Below are 21,050 nucleotides of genomic sequence, written 5' to 3'. Positions count from 1 at the left end.
AATAGGTCTAAAAATAGCAGATAAAGGAGGAAACGTTGTGGTGTGGGAGAAATCAGAATATGAAAAGGAAGCTCGCAGACAGCTTAGCAATACAGAATATTACATCAAACTAAAAGACAACCCTACAGAAATGTATAAAAAAGAACTGGATACACAATTGGAGGAATGGAAAAACATGAATCTGCTAAATGATGATGAAGTGAAATATTTAAAAAGGGAACATCCGGTAATGGCAACCATATACTTTTTACCCAAAGTCCATAAACACCAGACAAAACCACCAGGGAGACCCATTGTCTCGGTGAAGGGTTCTTTGTATGAGCCAGTGGCAAATTAAGTTGATCATTTTTTAATGCCCTTTGTTCTCAACCTCACATCATACATAAAGGATACCAGCGGTCCTGTTACGACATCTGGCAGATCTACCAGGCAGGATTCATATTGTCTAATAACAATGGATGTCGTCGCATTGTACACGAACATCAAAAACAATGTTGGAATCAAAGCCTGTGAATATTTCCTGCAAAGGCGTAACATCAAATACACGAAACATAATGAAATGATCTTAAAAATGGTTGAACTGTGCCTTAACCACAACGTATTTCTTTTTGGAGAAGAAATATACAATCAAATAAATGGAACTGCTATGGGTTTTTCATCAAGTCCCAGTTACGCATGCCTAGCGATGGGCTGGTGGGAGCAGCACTTCGCTTGGCATCCAAACAATGATAGATACACTGAGAAAACCATTATGTGGTTACGATTTATTGATGATTTATTCATCAAATGGGACGGAGAAGAACAAGAGTTCAAAAATGTCTAAATGCAACAGAAGCTGGTTTCAAATTTACATATACACTGAGCAGAGACCGTGTAACCTTTTTGGACACAGAGATTTATATCAATGAAGGAAAAATCCAGACAACCCTACACCGAAAGATAACTGCTACCAACTCTGTGCTACACGCAAATAGTTTCCATCAAAATTCATTAATCCGTAGTATCTCCTATGGGGAATTCCTAAGAATTCGAAGGATTTGTTCAGAGGATCAGGAATGGCACAAACACAGCGAACGTACAGCAAAAAACTTTGAACGCAGAGGATACCAACGACCAGTAATTGAAAAGGGCCTGGAAAAAACAAAAGAAAAAACAAGGGAAGAAATCCTGAAAGAAAAAACAACCACTCCTGAAGAAGGAAAAATAAGGTTCATAACAACATACTCAGAATAATCTAAGGAAATAACAAAAATCTTGAGAAGGAATTGGAAATTCCTAACAATGGACCAAACAGGGGCAGAAATAGCAGGGAATCACCCCGAAGTTACATTAAAACGAGCAGGCAACCTAAAAGACAAATTAGTACAAAGTCATTACTGGAAAAATCAAAGTGAAAAGAAGGGCTGGCTAAAAACAACTGGCTTTGTAAAATGCTCTAGCTTTAAAGCGTGTCAGATTGCAAAAAATACAAAAACATTCACAGGCTTCCACAACAGAAAATGGAACATTCAGCAATTCATAAACTGTAAAACACCATACGTAGTGTATATTATTGAATGCCCTTGCCCCCTGAAATATGTGGGAAGCACGAAAAAAACAAAACTCAGAATTTTGGAACATGTGAGAGCTACCGCAAATAAAGACAGAAGCAATGCGGTCGCGAAGCACATAGAGGATAAACACAACAGTAATTGGAAGAATCTGAAATTCTACGGCATTGAAAGCGTGAACAAACACGTAAGAGGTGGAGACAGAGAAACAAGACTCCGGCAATGTGAATCACGCTGTATTCTTTCATTGAGAACATTCACCCCATTTGGGCCTAATCAAGATGAGGAGATGTATGTACACTTCCTATAACCAGCACATGTAAATAGCTTCTCAAATTTACAGAACCCAATCCCCCCCCTTTTTAACAAAAAACTCAGTTTTTCCTCCAATGTTTATCTCCTGGGGGAACACAATGTACATATTTTGACTTCCAAAGAAACGTATTAGTCCGGAATGGCTGAATTCTAAGAATGAATAGGTGAATTAACCTTTCCTCTAACATTCCCATCCCTTTGCTTAAAACTTTTCCCATCCCTCTCCTTCCCTTTACCCTGGACCTTTATTCAATTCCCCTACCCTGTTTTTCCCTAGTGATTGATATACAAGAGGCATTCATTTGTGAGTATAAATTATACTCAAAATTCCAATGAATAAGGTAATTATGGATAATGTATAAAATAGCATATGATATGCCCACTGGAGGGCATTATCAGAACCTTTAATTGGAATTATAGCTTAATTGACAAAATCAATTAGGGTATTTTCTTTTAAATTTATTGCCATACATGAATCTTAATTTGTTTATTAAATATTGTGGATTGGAAATGGACTTGAAAAATCGATTGAAATATAATATGTCATGGACAAACTACATGTACCAGAATTTCATCTGTGAGAGAACAAGAAGTCATGTGATTAACAAATTCGTAAAAAATGTATATATGCTTCAAACAGAGAGAGAACATCCAACCGTGATCAAGGTATCAGCAGACACTGAAACGCGTTGGTTGTGCAAACTTGGAAAATTTGAATAAAAGATAACATTTAAAAAGTACCCGTGAGTGCGAATCTTTATTCGTAAGGAGAGTGGGAAGATATATATATATATATATATATATATATATATATATATATATATATATATATACAAACAAAGTCCTGCAAGAGTGGCTCCCCACACGTTCTTCAGGTACAGATCTCTCGACACCAAGGATGAGTTTCAAAGTGGTTTTATTTTTCCCTCTCCACCGGCATGACGCGTTTCGGCCGTCAAAAACAGCCTTGATCACATCAAATATATATATATATATATATATATTGAAGCTCCAGGTTGCCCGCAGGTCCGGACGCACTCCGCCAGCGGCGAGCTTCAAGCTTTGAAAAGGTAGGACTGCCACTGCATTCCGATATGCTCTTGGCTGTGTCGATGTTGGCCTGACGCGTTTCTGAGCTTTCCGCTCTCATCAGAGGCTCGACAATTTCACGTGCCGCTTCTGACACGCCCTCTCAGTTGCCATTGGTAGGCCGCCTGTCGGTGTTTGCTGGGCCATGTAGTTCGTGTCAGAAATACATTTCAAAACCCTGGATGGGCCTCGGAATGAGTGACAGTCTTAAAACCTGGAACCAGCTGGCTCACAAAACGAGCTCCTCATAATTCGAAGCCCTGTGACCCCCTCTGTTCCCGGGGTGGTGCAGTCCCTTACGGCCGGGCGGCCGCGTGTAATATTGAAGCTCCAGGTTGCCCGCAGGTCCGGACGCACTTCGCCAGCGGCGAGCTTCAAGCTTTGAAAAGGTAGGACTGCCACTGCATTCCGATATGCTCTTGGCTGTGTCGATGTTGGCCTGACGCGTTTCTGAGCTTTCCGCTCTCATCAGAGGCTCGACAATTTCACGTGCCGCTTCTGACACGCCCTCTCAGTTGCCATTGGTAGGCCGCCTGTCGGTGTTTGCTGGGCCATGTAGTTCGTGTCAGAAATACATTTCAAAACCCTGGATGGGCCTCGGAATGGGTGACAGTCTTAAAACCTGGAACCAGCTGGCTCACAAAACGAGCTCCTCATAATTCGAAGCCCTGTGACCCCCTCTGTTCCCGGGGTGGTGCAGTCCCTTACGGCCGGGCGGCCGCGTGTAATATTGAAGCTCCAGGTTGCCCGCAGGTCCGGACGCACTCCGCCAGCGGCGAGCTTCAAGCTTTGAAAAGGTAGGACTGCCACTGCATTCCGATATGCTCTTGGCTGTGTCGATGTTGGCCTGACGCGTTTCTGAGCTTTCCGCTCTCATCAGAGGCTCGACAATTTCACGTGCCGCTTCTGACACGCCCTCTCAGTTGCCATTGGTAGGCCGCCTGTCGGTGTTTGCTGGGCCATGTAGTTCGTGTCAGAAATACATTTCAAAACCCTGGATGGGCCTCGGAATGAGTGACAGTCTTAAAACCTGGAACCAGCTGGCTCACAAAACGAGCTCCTCATAATTCGAAGCCCTGTGACCCCCTCTGTTCCCGGGGTGGTGCAGTCCCTTACGGCCGGGCGGCCGCGTGTAATATTGAAGCTCCAGGTTGCCCGCAGGTCCGGACGCACTTCGCCAGCGGCGAGCTTCAAGCTTTGAAAAGGTAGGACTGCCACTGCATTCCGATATGCTCTTGGCTGTGTCGATGTTGGCCTGACGCGTTTCTGAGCTTTCCGCTCTCATCAGAGGCTCGACAATTTCACGTGCCGCTTCTGACACGCCCTCTCAGTTGCCATTGGTAGGCCGCCTGTCGGTGTTTGCTGGGCCATGTAGTTCGTGTCAGAAATACATTTCAAAACCCTGGATGGGCCTCGGAATGGGTGACAGTCTTAAAACCTGGAACCAGCTGGCTCACAAAACGAGCTCCTCATAATTCGAAGCCCTGTGACCCCCTCTGTTCCCGGGGTGGTGCAGTCCCTTACGGCCGGGCGGCCGCGTGTAATATTGAAGCTCCAGGTTGCCCGCAGGTCCGGACGCACTCCGCCAGCGGCGAGCTTCAAGCTTTGAAAAGGTAGGACTGCCACTGCATTCCGATATGCTCTTGGCTGTGTCGATGTTGGCCTGACGCGTTTCTGAGCTTTCCGCTCTCATCAGAGGCTCGACAATTTCACGTGCCGCTTCTGACACGCCCTCTCAGTTGCCATTGGTAGGCCGCCTGTCGGTGTTTGCTGGGCCATGTAGTTCGTGTCAGAAATACATTTCAAAACCCTGGATGGGCCTCGGAATGGGTGACAGTCTTAAAACCTGGAACCAGCTGGCTCACAAAACGAGCTCCTCATAATTCGAAGCCCTGTGACCCCCTCTGTTCCCGGGGTGGTGCAGTCCCTTACGGCCGGGCGGCCGCGTGTAATATTGAAGCTCCAGGTTGCCCGCAGGTCCGGACGCACTCCGCCAGCGGCGAGCTTCAAGCTTTGAAAAGGTAGGACTGCCACTGCATTCCGATATGCTCTTGGCTGTGTCGATGTTGGCCTGACGCGTTTCTGAGCTTTCCGCTCTCATCAGAGGCTCGACAATTTCACGTGCCGCTTCTGACACGCCCTCTCAGTTGCCATTGGTAGGCCGCCTGTCGGTGTTTGCTGGGCCATGTAGTTCGTGTCAGAAATACATTTCAAAACCCTGGATGGGCCTCGGAATGGGTGACAGTCTTAAAACCTGGAACCAGCTGGCTCACAAAACGAGCTCCTCATAATTCGAAGCCCTGTGACCCCCTCTGTTCCCGGGGTGGTGCAGTCCCTTACGGCCGGGCGGCCGCGTGTAATATTGAAGCTCCAGGTTGCCCGCAGGTCCGGACGCACTCCGCCAGCGGCGAGCTTCAAGCTTTGAAAAGGTAGGACTGCCACTGCATTCCGATATGCTCTTGGCTGTGTCGATGTTGGCCTGACGCGTTTCTGAGCTTTCCGCTCTCATCAGAGGCTCGACAATTTCACGTGCCGCTTCTGACACGCCCTCTCAGTTGCCATTGGTAGGCCGCCTGTCGGTGTTTGCTGGGCAATGTAGTTCGTGTCAGAAATACATTTCAAAACCCTGGATGGGCCTCGGAATGGGTGACAGTCTTAAAACCTGGAACCAGCTGGCTCACAAAACGAGCTCCTCATAATTCGAAGCCCTGTGACCCCCTCTGTTCCCGGGGTGGTGCAGTCCCTTACGGCCGGGCGGCCGCGTGTAATATTGTAGCTCCAGGTTGCCCGCAGGTCCGGACGCACTCCGCCAGCGGCGAGCTTCAAGCTTTGAAAAGGTAGGACTGCCACTGCATTCCGATATGCTCTTGGCTGTGTCGATGTTGGCCTGACGCGTTTCTGAGCTTTCCGCTCTCATCAGAGGCTCGACAATTTCACGTGCCGCTTCTGACACGCCCTCTCAGTTGCCATTGGTAGGCCGCCTGTCGGTGTTTGCTGGGCCATGTAGTTCGTGTCAGAAATACATTTCAAAACCCTGGATGGGCCTCGGAAGTGGCAGTCCTACCTTTTCAAAGCTTGAAGCTCGCCGCTGGCGGAGTGCGTCCGGACCTGCGGGCAACCTGGAGCTTCAATATATATATATATATCTATATATATAACCAACTGGCAGTCGCCAGTAGGTAGTTATAGTAAGGACCTAGTTACTATAGGAAAAACGTTTTTTGATTTGCCAATATCTTTAGAGCCGTTTGACGGATCTTCATGAAACTTTACAAAAAACAGGGTTGGACCACTCAGTTTTTGTGTTGGAAGTTTTGGGGTGATTTGTAAGTGGGGGCGGAGAAAAAAGGGTGGTCCCAAACCGTGTTTTCTCAATGTTAATTTCTATAGGAACTTTATTACAGGCTACAGCCTGAACTGCTGAACGGAATTGCACCAAATTTGGCAAAAAGGTAGGCCTTGATTAGACTGCATCCTTTTTGTTAATTGGTGTAAATCCGTTCAGTAGTTCCTGAGAAATAAAAAAAAGAATAATATCGATATCTGAGCACTGAGGAGGGTTTACGTACCCTCCCCAGCACGAGCTTCATTCTGATTGGCTGCAAAAACTCCAAACCAGGAACTGTTGGTAGCCATCTTTTGACTCAGCAACCAAGTCACATGAAAAAGGGTAAAACAAAGTGACCCCCAGGCCAAAAAAAGCATTTTTTTAAAAAAACAATCGCCAGAATTTGTGCTGGGCTAGTGAGTCTGGCTGTGAAAAAAACCGAAGCGCGGGCTCCCGCGTTTATTCTTGTTAAGTCCTCAGGTGGGCCTTCCGGGAGGCCACGATGGCCCTGTGGACCACAACCCCACAGGGCCATGTAAAAGGCAGACCAATGAACTCTAAACCTTCTCAAAGATCCCATTATGCTTATACTCATCAGCATTTTGATCAAACTGATGGGTTGAAATATCCTTTATTTGTGTACCTTTCATATCTCCTCTTTTCAATTGCAGTTACATATAATCTATGCATTATAGACATCAATCAAAGTGGCCCGGTCTGGGTGTTGCCTTCCCCCTAGGAGATCTCCTTCTTTGTTGATTTTGGGACAGGGATTCACTGGGGACCGATTGAGTGGTTATCTGATGTGGGAGGGAGGTGGTGAGGGTGAGTTCTTTTTCACGTTTTAAGGTTTGTTTGTAACATGCAGTATATCATACTATGTACTGGCTGGCTACATAGCAGCGCATACATAGATGCTTTTATCTGCACACTATTACATCTGCTGTAAGAAGGCCGAGTGGGGGTGGGGCCTTGGAGCTGCGATGCATGACATGGAATGTGAGGGGTCTTTCAAACCCTCGCAAGGGAGTCAGGTCTTAGCCTATCTAGCCAGGCACAAAACACATATAGCCCTGCTATAGGAACCCCATTACGCTCCACTCTCTGACAATCGTTTTGCTGCTTCCTGGGGCACCAATAGATTTTTTGCCAGTTACAGTACTTACTCCCGCAGTGTCTGCATCCTGATCCACAAAATATTGCCCTTCACAACCCACACAGTAATTCAGGAACCTAAGGGAAGATATTTATTAGTGATGGGGAGGTTGGGTGCGAAGAGGATACTCATAATCAATGTCTCCGCCCCTAATGTAGATGCACCGGGTTTCTTTGCTAGCATAGCTACACACATCTCTGATGTTCCTATCGACTCCATTATATTGGGGCGACTTCAACCTTACCCTGCAACCCACCTCTGACACTACAGGCACTGGCATATTACCAAAAGACACTTCATAGAGGAGCTTGAGACCCTGCTGCGGAATTACTAGGTGGCACCAAAACACCCAACTGACACAGCTTTTTCCTTTCACTCAGCACCACACAGCAAGTGGGCTCATATAGACCACTGGTACTTAACTCCAGATCTCTTGATTCATGCCCAGTCGACAGACTACTTACCCTGCACGTTATCAGATCATTGACTGGCACTGTTATCACTGACTTTGCCCAGCATTGTGCACCCATACAGATCCTGGTGCTTCCCTACTAATGCTCTGCTTGGTGCTGACTTCAAAAGTAAGATACAAGACGTGATCATCAAATATTTCCAGATCAACTCGGGATCGGAGCCCCAATATGCCACTCTATGGGACGCCTTCAAGGTATAGAATCGGGGCATCTGCATAGCTAAACAAGCTGTGATTTTGCATACTATATGCAGGGATCTTGATGCCATTGAGAAGGCACTGCGAGATCTTGACACTCAGGCACTCTCAGGCAGTCGCACTCCCCGTTGCATCAGCATGCGAAACTCCTGGAAGAATTCCAGGAACTCGCCACTCGTGAGACCATTTATCTGGGCAAGTGTACACGCACTCGGGTGTATGGGAGGGGGAGAGACTGGGACAGACACTGGCCCGACAGCAAATAGCATACATTACTCAACTGCAATTATATGACAGCACGCATGTTACTCAAAGCGCAGACATCCTCACTAAATTGTTGTCCTACTATGCTGCCCTATACACAACATGCTCCCCACCAATCGATACTACCCTTTGCAACTACTTAGCAAAGGTTGCAATGATATGGATCGAAGGAGGCCAACAGCAATTCCTGGACTCCCCTATGAGGTGTCCCAAGCCATAGATGACCTAGATGCTCCTGTGTCCCCTGACACAGACGGACATACAGGTATTTTTATAAAACTTTTAAGACCATACTAGTCCCGCACCTTCTGGGAGTCTATGCCGAGGCACTGGACTCAGGGATACTCCCTCCCACTATGCATGAAGGTATCATATCTCTGCTGCTCAAACTGGGCAAGCTGCCTGAAAGGTACACCTTTTTTGGGCCCCTATCTTTATTAAATAAAGACAATAAGATATTGGCTAAAGTGCTTGCAACACACATATTGCCAAATTATCTCCCCCCCTTCAGACAGGATTTGTCCCGAACAGATCGACCTCTGTCAATTTGCGCAAGATATTTGAAGTCATTAACCAGATTGAATCTGATCTTTCCACCTCAGTGATATTGTTGGATGTTAAAAAGGTGTTTGACTTTCCTCTGCGCAACGCTCAATAGATTGGGCTTTCCTTGTAAATTATGTGCCCTCATCTGCCTCCTTTATACTAACGCAGCAGCGCGGCTTCGCATTAATAGAGAACTCACGGACCAATACCCCTTGTCACGAGGCACCTGGCAGGGGTATCCAGTCTCGCCTGTTCTATTTATCATCGTGATGGACCCTCTGGTGTGACATCTTCAGGAGCGCCATCTCCAGCGGGGACTTAGATTCCATCAGAGGCCCCTCCTGGCCTTTCTATATGCAGATGATATCCTGTTATTTGTGAGCGAGCCTGTTACTAATCTCTCTCCAATAATTCGCGAGGTGGTCCGATTTGGAGTTTTTTCTGGTCTCGTTACTAACTGGACCAAATCCGAGGTCTTTCCATTGATGGGTGCTACTCTCCCTTTCATGTTGGAAATTTCCTTGCATTGGTGCGACAATCCCCCCCTAGATATCTTGGCATCCTATTACACCATACAGCATCAGACGTCAACTGTCTCCATAGATCACATATCGGCACAGATCGACCGCTGGATAACACTTCCAGTATCGATTGCCGGTAGGATAGTTATCATTAAGATGGTTGTTCTGCCTCGCTTTCTATATTTAATTTTTAAATATTCCCATTCAACTTACAACTACATGTTTTCTAATCTCCGGAGCATGTTGACATGACTAATCTGGGCCGGTGGACAGGACCGGGTGGGGTGGAAGACACTCATAATGCTCTTTACGCGAGGTGGTTTTGGAGTACAGACTTTTACTTATATTACCTAGTAGCACAGATGCTTTTTGTTGGTACCACCCAGTTGCACGGCTATAGTATCTAAAACCTGAACACTCACAGGCTCTTCCCCTTTCCGCTATTCTTCTGCTTGGCCTCGTAAGGACACAATGGAAATTCACACATTACAGACAGCATCCGGGGCTTGGGAAAGACTTTGTAGATACCTGAAGGCCGACCGCCTATACTCCCCACACCTGCCACTACTCAACATCCCGTGGTTACCCCCGACAACCAATACTCTAACACAGCACGCACTCTCAAAATGTCGAATCTGAGTCATGGGAGAAGCGTTTTGAGAGGGTCAGGTGTGTTCAGTTACTGATATAGTGGAGGGCTTTGACATAACTATTTTCAATCAATTTCTTGAACACAGAATGTAGGCCTCACTGGTTGCCGCAATACGTCCTTTGATTATAGAGCCACAGGACTTCCCTCCTCTATCTACAATAATTATATCGCCTGACAGCACACATTTAGTCTCCCGATTGTATCACCTTGCCCAGGTGCTCCGTCCGGAGGTGTGTGGGGGAGCGCGGGCATCTTAGAGGGGGATCTGGGGGACTCTTTGACAGATAAGATGTTGGTGTTCTGTTGTGAGCAAACTCGCTATATCTCTAACAACTACAAACACAAGCTCCTTCATTTTAAGTATATATTGAGGTACTATGTCACCCGCAAACTTCTTGCTAAAATGGACTCAACTAGACCTGACAATTGCCAGAGGTGTCCCCCCATTCTGGCTTTCTGGGAGGGGGTTTTTGTCCTTTTAGCATTGATGGTAAACTCAGAATTGACTTCCTCCCCATTGCTTGCACTGCTGGGATATGTCCGTCCTCTGGGGCTGGGATTCTGCGCTTTGCTACTATTGCGCTACTATTAGCAAGATTAATGGGTAACCCTGTAAACCTTAGAACCTGGGTGGGTAATTAAACAAACAACAATAGTTCTGTTGGAAATAGTCCCTAATACAAAGATGTAGCCATACATCCCATGAAGGATATATACTGAGGAAAAGTGGAAAATGACTCACTCTCCCCACCAGGGATCTATCCAGCAGTTTGCATAATAAAGCAGCAAAGGAATTGAGAGCCAATCTGTAAAATTAAAAGACATCTTTATTATAATTAATTATGAGGCTTCGTCGTCCAACCGTAGTTTTACAATTGAAAGAGGGAGCCTGCCTGAGCTTTCTCGGGCAGGCTTTTTATACAAAAAGTTTGCCCCTAGGCTCACATTCTAGCTGTGTCACACATCATTGTAGGTCGCTCCCATGGTACCATAACAAAGCAGGCTATAATTATGAATTCCATTCTACTTGCCCAAACTGACCAACCCATCTTCCATCATGAACATATGTCAAACTTCACATATTTTCCTGTGCAGGCCGGAGAAGCTCACAATAGAACTGGTTTCCTCCCCATCATATAAACAGTCACCTCCCCATTGTAAAAGCCCAGAAGCAGAGAAAACAGAGCCAGGTGTGGAAGATAGAAATGTAGGATAAGGGATGCTTGTGGGTCATAAACAGGCATGGCTACTGTATTCGACCTTCTAATCTTGCTCAGGCCAATGTACACAACAAGTTGCTCAGATCTTTAATATAGATTGACTAGAGGGCATGGACTGGTTTGGTGAGGCCAACATCACGTAGGCAGATTCAGCCTGTTCAGGTCATGGAGAAGTCAGAGAAAGGTGGACGTGTCCTTTGGATCAAATTCAGCCTTTAATCAATTGACTATATGAGGGCAAGACACAAGATGGATGCCGTGGGCTCAGGACAAGAACAGTGATTTAAGGGTGATAGCATCACTCGATCGTGACGCAAATACACAGGCATAATGTCCTGATCATTACCGGTCTATTGATACCAAATTTGTCGTGGTATGATGATATTTTCTGCACGAGTGTTTAGGCCTTGGTACACCATTATGGCGGGGTCCGGAATTTTCAGAACCACAGACGCTCCTTTTGCCCTTATATAGGCAATAACCTAAACCCATGTCAGTCTGAATCTAGGTCTATACTAATCAGATCATCAAGGGGTTGCTGTAGTATTATCTTACTACTTAGCAACTCTCTCGGGACAAGTCTTCTTACACACGTAGTGGTACAAAGGCCATATATGGCAGGACCAAATAGTGAACACCTCTATCTGTAGTATGTGGTATAAGATCACCCACCCAACAATTAGTGATGTTCTAGTGTTGATGTAGAAGCTGTACAGAAGGGTCTATCAGTAAACTCTGGCCTAACCAATGTATGTTCAGGTAAAATATGAAAGTCATGTGAAGAAACAGTAGAAAAAGAAAGAGTATGTTGGGAAGTTGGTGCAGACGTCAATTGTGTAGAAGAAACAAACCAAAATATAGTAGCCAATAAAATACATAAAAGTATTAAAATAGATAGAGCTATACCGCACTTAGAGAACAATATCCTATAATGTCTGTTTTTCATCTCTTGCTTTTTATCGTCATTCCTCAATACAATCTCCATTTTCTAATGTCGCTCACGCAATCTTGATAGAGTACTTCAGCTGTGATTATTAGCAGGTCATAGGGACACTGCAAGTCCTGCAGACCTACTGCCACTACTCAGGTCACAAACTGAACCGTTGGTACTCCTACGTGACCCTGCAACTGGCAAATGGTAACCAATCAAGAATTTAACAGAAAACCATAATACAATTTCAGGAAAAGCAAGAGAGAAAAGGAGAAACAAAGGTCAAATGCAAAGAGGTAATAGTAGGAAGAGACATAGGTTGGGAGGTGGGTGCAGATGTCAATTGGGTAGCAAAAAAACAACGCCACCCATAAAAGACAATGTCATTTTAGAATAACACTAGGAAACACGTTGTTGAGAACATATAGACCACGGTAGGATGTAGTGACCATTATTACGAATGAAATCATAATTTTCCACAATCCTAAGCAGAAGGCAAATCCTAGAATTATCTAATAACATTCTATATAGCTTCCTATGTATTTCAGTAATTCATCATATGTTTAAGTGAAACAATGGTGTTCCTGATCAATGCTCTCAGATGAAAAGGGATACTGTTCCACAGAGAGTGGACTTTATTCTGCTTTTACTAAACAGAATAGTACTTTAAAACAATGCCAGAAAAGCAGCAAAAATCTGTTTCCAAACTTCAAGTCTATACAAGCTCACAGAAAATACCCAAAGTCCGTCAAAGCCTCTCCTGGCAGGCTTCTATTATCCATCAAATCCGCTTCCAGTGTTTTCTTCCGCGTTGAGCCTCTTCAATTCAGGCTTTTTCATGAGAAGACAATACTGTTTAGTAGGAGTGCCCTCCGGGCAAACACTCACAGCTCACTCGAAAGTCTCAATGTCTCAAAACAATGCACCAGTGTCTCTTCTTTGTGACACCTCAGGAAATGTGCTCTTCATTGATCAAGGGCACAAAACATCTTGTGCAGAAACAAGCACCACTGAGAATCAACCTCTCAAGATCAGTAGCTCCTTTCAGACTCCAACACTCATCATTTAGTGTCAGAGGACGATCAAGCTGCTCTTCTCATGGGCACCGGAATGTAGTGCCTTTTCCAAACTTGGATTCTCAGGTGCACTGCCTTTCTGCTGGAGCAAAGGGAAAAGAGGTGTGTGTGGGGAAAGGCCAAAAACTCAGGCCAAGGGGGTCAGGGGACCGCGCGCTGCCAGAGGTTCAAGCACATGACAGTTTGAACAAGTTGAACAAAGTGGATGACAGTCCTGCTATCAAAAGCAGGGATCCTTCGCATCTTTGCACTGAACTTCTGAGGCAAAACAGAAAATCAGCTCCTTTTTTCTTTTCTTTTTACAACGCCTTCTGATGAAACAAATGGCTTGCTTAGGAGGTACCACTGGAGGCACGCTGATGATCGCTGTCCATGCTGATGACCGCTGCCCACGCTGCTGATTGCTGTCAGGAATTGCAAGGCCAAGAAGTCTGTAGTCGTCTGCCATGTTTACTGATGGGGACCAGGCTTTTTTGATCACCGGTCTGCAGGGTAACATTCTTCCTTTTTGACTCTGGAAGATTCCCGCAGAACCTAGTGATATAGGAAGTGTAACACAATTGTTAGTTTCCTTCAAGTCAGATATAAAAACAGTTCATGGGTTGGCTTTTTGACAAGAGGGCTGCAAGCAAGTGGCCTGCAATCTGCAAAGGAGTGGCAATTCGTCATGGGAACCTAAATGGATGCCCTCATACAGTGGCATTATCTAATAGGATTAATTATTTAATGGGGTAAATACATATTCTCCTTAATGATGAAGCCTAGGTGTTCCTAAACTCCTTATCTAGAACATCTCAAATAGAGCAATGGCATAATACACATTATCAAGGACATGAAGAAAAATCCCTTTTTAAAACAATGTGCATCAAGTGCGCTATGTAATACAAAGGCTAATGATCAACTGTGCAGACAAGAGGACAAGAACTAGAGAGTCCTGGTATCTGCATGATTAGAACACATCTTATTAAAAAATTGAAACAGCAGAAAAAGAAGGGAACTGAAAAATTAAAAATAGACATAAAAATATGCCGTACTAAAAAGAATGTAAACTTGAGATATCTCCTATTGAGATGGAAAATCTCCTATTGAGATGGAAAACTTGTATTGGGTCAATTAACCAGGCTATCACTATCCTGACAGTCAGTCTGAAAAAGACATTTGAAGTGGGCCTAAAGAAAATTCTCGAAAACTAGTCTGGTCACACAAAAGGGAATGGTATGTAGCATAAGGGGGGTTCCTAATACATCACTGCAGTCTAAAAGTGTGAACATGAACAATACACCCATAATAATAAATGGGCTGACTGGTGAAAGGAAGATGAAGAAGGGAAAATGGAAGTAGAACACAACAAAAATCTTCAATAACTAAACATGATGCAACATTGGTCAGGTAAGGAGCAAAAAGAAAAATCTACAGGAAGGACAAGAGTTTGCTTGGGTGGCCTAAGGCATGTGACACAGCACCAAGAGCACGGGGATACATGAAAGACCAATGTTACAGAAGTTTAACTCTACCGCTGACAATCTATACCCTACACGGTAATTCTAACTAATGTTCAGTTGTCTCTTCAGGGAAAAAAAATGAATCCATAGGCTTATTCAGGAATCAAAAAATGCGATCAAAAAAATGCGATAACGAAATTAGGCCACCTTTAGTCACGGATCTATAATTCCATCCTTAGGCCCAATCAAGGATACATAAATGCAGAGCTGCCTGTCCTTAAGGAAAAAGGGCAGTTAAGTGACTAACAAAGGATGGCAATCTTTGATTTAGTATATCATTTTAGTTTTCTTAAAAAAATCATTACAGCCAAATTTTAGGCATGCACTGGAAAAACTGCTGCCTTACTCGCTCACAGTATGAGGTCCATATCTGTGAAATTTATCTTAATACAAATTCATCCAATTTATTGTGAAACAATGCATATCGTCATATGCGTTCCTTCACAACACAGGGGAACTTGTAATTCAAAGTAGCACCATAGAACAGAACATACACACAAAACATTAAAAAAATACACATATCAAGTATACTATAAACCTGCAGCCCAATCTCAATTGTCAAGTATTCCCTTCTTTTGACAGCAGGGCATCAGGTAATTGATACTCTGCTGTAAAATATAATGTCGCTGTGTCAAATAACGCGTTTCAGTGGACCAAATGTATAAATGAAACATAAACACACACATTTTTTCTTGAAGAAATTACGCAAAAAAAAACATTTCTCTTCAACCAGCCAACTCACGTGTCTTGTGAATTAATCCATGAATTATCTGTAGGAAGAAGCAGAAAAGATACACAACACACACATTTCTCATAATACAACATCAATTATAACCCTTTTTATCAGACTACAAAACATGACACAACGTGACATACAAAAACTTTTCATTACTTACCTGTAACCTTTTTTTTTATGTACCTTGCAAAAACGCCCATTCTCACTCAGGCCTAAGGCCTTTAAGTTGCAGAATTTTGGGGAAGAGTTTCTACTTATTGCTTATCTAAAACTCAATGTAACACTTCGTTTTTCTTTTTGTCAAATAAACTTAACTAAAAAAATTCGTTCCTAGCATGGAGACACACATATACCAGTTCTACAGATCATTTAGCAGAATGTTTGATATTTGTTTTCTCAAAGAAATCACTTTTGCATTTGCCCCTTTTAAATCATGTTCCTTCATTTTACACAGTGCTTAATTTGTAAGACATGAAGTGCAGGTGCTACAATTTTGCATGAGGAATACCTTTCCTATTTGTTTATTATCTCAGATGTGCGCTTTTAACGCAGATGTAATGTGAATGCGGCAAATGAGAACAAGCCAGCCTGCAATGAATGAAGGTTACAGATTTAAATCATATACAATCAACTACATCTCATATAAAGCGCTTGTGTGCAGCATTTTGAAAGCAACTGGGAGCTATGCAAACCACGTGTGGGCTCTACAATCCTTCAGGGTATTGACAAATGAGGCTGCAGTTTTACAAATTAAATAGTGTTCCTTTTATTATTATTAGCGGGATGTAATGCTGTGTCAGCCCTGCCGTATTTCTAATTTGAGATAAATGTGTTGATGACATAATTTACCGAACAACAAGCGTTTTGTGGGAACATGCTGGAGCTATTATTTATTCTTTGGCTAAAATGCAATCATCATTTGCTGTACATGTGCCCTGCATCCTTTGCTCATTTTAGTTCCCAAAAACGAAAATCCCATCCCAGCTAATGTCATATTTGTAACGCTCTAAGAAGATACTTTTAAATTATAAACATGAGCAGGAATTAAATTTATCGGAGCAAGTCAGGCTATTCAAGTGACCTCAGGTCAGGACCGTGGCAGGGGCAGGGATTTAAATACAAAGACGCAGCTGAAGTTAGCATCAGATGCATGTTTAACCATGTCATGCTGCATTCCACAGGCGAGGCCCTAATTAAAAGGTCACAAATGTCAACAAGACAGCCTTACAAGATAACATCTCGGCCGCTACTGCTGGAACACGTTATACAGGTTCTGCCAGTCCCCTGCTCGTGGTAACTGAAGCTGACAAGGCCAGTAGGTTTAACCACTTCCACATAACCTGCAATATTTCACTATATTTAAAACAATTTCTATGACACATTGCCTCGCTGAATCCTAAGAAGGCACAACCTGCAAATATATATATTAAGATCTAAATGTATGTATTTACTAAAGAGACACTTTAAATAGGGGCCCTGAAACCATTTAAAACAGTCTATTTGTCTGAAAATCGACTTTTGCATTCTGGATACTAAGAAATAAATATTCTATAATTTTATTGCTTAATGGGTATTACTAGAATGTCTAATACCTGATTTATGAGTCATACTTTTGAAAATACTAAGTTATACCTTATAGAAATGAGCTTGTTTGCGCCTAGGGTAAGGGAAATTGCGCACAGAAGTGTTTGGTCATTTTCGTGGTACAACATAACTTAAATCAAACATTTTAATGCTAGGGGGTCATAGTATGAGTGTTAAGCTTCACAAATATTAAAAAACGATTTTTGTAGCACTTGGTTTTTAATAATAATTTTTCATAATTAATAATTATTTTCTCCTAATGAAGCCTAATTATTGCTATTTGTGACTGTTCTACATATAAAATGCTCACTACATCCCTTGCCTATTATTTAGATACATATTAACACACAAGCCTAAGCGCAGCTGCCTAACTGGGAATGCGTGAGATTACTGCGCCACATTTAGAAAGGACTGTTTGCAAAATTCCACCACCCGTGTTTAACTAGAGAGGTGCTGGCTGAATGAACATTTTTATTAGATAATACTGCAGCTGAAAAGACTTGGCTGTGAACATCTAACACCGTGCGTCTAAAGAACAAGCAATTTCGTTTTTTCATTTTTTTTTTCTTTGGAGCCTTATTTACATCTATTGAACGTGACCCATACACATGAGCTCATTCCAGACACAAAACAGAAGGGGGGTCAAACACTCAGGACACACAAAACAGCGCGCTCTAACCATTTCTTGTAAATCGCGTCATCGCAATTTACAACAAAACCCACAAACAACATAGACATTTAAACACACATTTTAACCCATAGGTAAACACTTAGGACAGGAACAAGGAACAGCCTACAGACTGTCTTCAAAAATAACCTGCCAATGCTAGTTGTAAACCATATTTACAACAAAAACGTTTTAGTTCCTATTTTTTTTGTTTTTTTTTTTTTTTTTAATTCTTCAACAGATTTCCAGAAGGCTGCAAAAGAGACAGCCTCACAGACCTTTAGAGAGAGCTCATAAATTGGAGTTCCAACCGGAGGTATCAGACGCGAATCCTCCAACCGGGAATCCTTTGTTGCAACCTAGTCAATACTAATACCAAACAAAATACCGCGACCAGGCATCTGCGCTCACTAGTCGGGTTTCAAACTTCATGGGGCTATCTCCAACGATATACACGCAAATGTACGTGACCCACGGTTTTTGAATACTGCAGTGTTCAAATAAAACTAAGGAACCAATACTGAGGAAGATTATCCAACGATAATCTGAACCACAGCAACCAAAGGCCTACCAACTGAACCAAATGTACCGGTACCCAAACCAAAGCGTCACATTTCTGCGACCAATAAATAACTAAGGACTGCGTCACATTTCTGCGACCAATAAATAACCAAGGACTGCGTCACATTTCCGTGACCAATAAATACTGGGAGCGACCCATTTTTATTCTTCAACTAAAACAGATGGAGAAAATATCTCTTCAACTGCCTATACAAATTGCAATTTGCATATACACAAATATTTGTCCAGATTATAACTGTCAATTCCCCACTGCACTAACAGTCTGTTAAAAAATACTTACAGCAAAAAAAGAATGGGTTCCTTAGTCAGGAGTGACATCTTTAGGAGAGTTTTAAGTCAGAAAAATCAAAAAACATACTGGGCCACAGAGGCAGATAATCCCCCAGAAAACCCTGTGCCCAGAGTACCTCTTTTTGGTAGAATTCTGTCTTGTCTTCCCCAGCAGTTTTTCCATCCTTTGACAAAACACTCCTGCAGATAACCACTCCATGATAAGGCCCCGAGTTGGGCAGCCAACTGAAGAAAAGTGGAAAATGACTCACTCTCCCCACCAGGGATCTATCCAGCAGTTTGCATAATAAAGCAGCAAAGGAATTGAGAGCCAATCTGTAAAATTAAAAGACATCTTTATTATAATTAATTATGAGGCTTCGTCGTCCAACCGTAGTTTTACAATTGAAAGAGGGAGCCTGCCTGAGCTTTCTCAGGCAGGCTTTTTATACAAAAAGTTTGCCCCTAGGCTCACATTCTAGCTGTGTCACACATCATTGTAGGTCGCTCCCATGGTACCATAACAAAGCAGGCTATAATTATGAATTCCATTCTACTTGCCCAAACTGACCAACCCATCTTCCATCATGAACATATGTCAAACTTCACATATTTTCCTGTGCAGGCCGGAGAAGCTCACAATAGAACTGGTTTCCTCCCCATCATATAAACAGTCACCTCCCCATTGTAAAAGCCCAGAAGCAGAGAAAACAGAGCCAGGTGTGGAAGATAGAAATGTAGGATAAGGGATGCTTGTGGGTCATAAACAGGCATGGCTACTGTATTCGACCTTCTAATCTTGCTCAGGCCAATGTACACAACAAGTTGCTCAGATCTTTAATATAGATTGACTAGAGGGCATGGACTGGTTTGGTGAGGCCAACATCACGTAGGCAGATTCAGCCTGTTCAGGTCATGGAGAAGTCAGAGAAAGGTGGACGTGTCCTTTGGATCAAATTCAGCCTTTAATCAATTGACTATATGAGGGCAAGACACAAGATGGATGCCGTGGGCTCAGGACAAGAACAGTGATTTAAGGGTGATAGCATCACTCGATCGTGACGCAAATACACAGGCATAATGTCCTGATCATTACCGGTCTATTGATACCAAATTTGTCGTGGTATGATGATATTTTCTGCACGAGTGTTTAGGCCTTGGTACACCATTATGGCGGGGTCCGGAATTTTCAGAACCACAATACAAATAATACACACTGTCCACAAGAAAGAAAAAAATTAATCTTTAGTAATTTTACTTTTTCAAAGATTTGAATTCTGCTATGAATCAGATATGCTGTCCAATATACATAAAACACATGGACTGTGAATACATAAGGAGTATAGGTCGCGACTGATGACTGAGTGTTACAAGTGACATAACATATATACATAAAAGAAAAACTTTTTCAAAATATCCACTGTAAATCACAATAGTCTCAGGAGATTTAAATTCATTCTTTTGTTCAATGGGACTTTGTGCAGACGGATATATAGCATACAACGTCGACGTTTCGACCCTGGTGCTGGCATTAATTTCAAACAGATGTTCCTTGCCTGCACGCCCGAGCAATCGCCAAGGCGGCCCAGACCCTTAAATCTTTCCACCGGCTGGTTTAGAAGAATCAACATGAAGTAAAAGAACCAATGAGTCACACAGAACTACATGTGCTTGTCGACTGACATGCACCATCTACAGTAGAAGACCAGATGAATCACACACCTAATAATAAGGTTGTCCAACCATAATCTAGTCCTGATGAAGACCCGCTTTAGATGCACATAAACCAGCACATACCAACCAATTTAATCCAAACATATTGTGCATAACATCAGACTGACATTCATTGATTGAGATATAGATAGTATGGGTGTTGGCCATCTAGTGCTATGAAAAATGAACTGGTACACATGCCATTATGTATGCTTTGAATCTCTGTTACCTACAAAATCAGAAAATTTAAATACAAAGGGGGTCATTATGATGGCGGACAGACTTCAGTCCATCCGCCATTGTATCGTATTTGGGATCACCAGCCTACTAGGCGGCGGTCCCCCAGGGCAAATTATGATGCGACCGCCACTGTGGCGGTCACATTACCCATGTTTTGTATTGTGGCGGGAGCTGTGCTCTGTAGCTCCTGCCGCAAGACAAAACAGACACCCAACACATATCCCTGTACTATGTGGCAGGCACCATGCGGTGCCTACCATGTGGTGTAGGGATAGATAGGGGGACACCATAGGTGCCCCTTCAGTGCCTATGTCCCTGGTTGTTAGGGGGGCCCGCTACGGGCCCCACATCTGTTTCTGCCTGCTGTTTTGCAACAGGTTGACCACCACAGAATGACCAGATATTCTAATCCCTACGGCAGTGCCTGACAGTCACGCC

The sequence above is a fragment of the Lissotriton vulgaris genome, chromosome 2_1 (assembly GCF_964263255.1).
Source record: "Lissotriton vulgaris chromosome 2_1, aLisVul1.2, whole genome shotgun sequence".
Taxonomy (NCBI): domain Eukaryota; kingdom Metazoa; phylum Chordata; class Amphibia; order Caudata; family Salamandridae; genus Lissotriton; species Lissotriton vulgaris.
The sequence above is the reverse complement of the archived record's forward strand: the minus strand, read 5'-3'. Positions refer to the sequence as shown.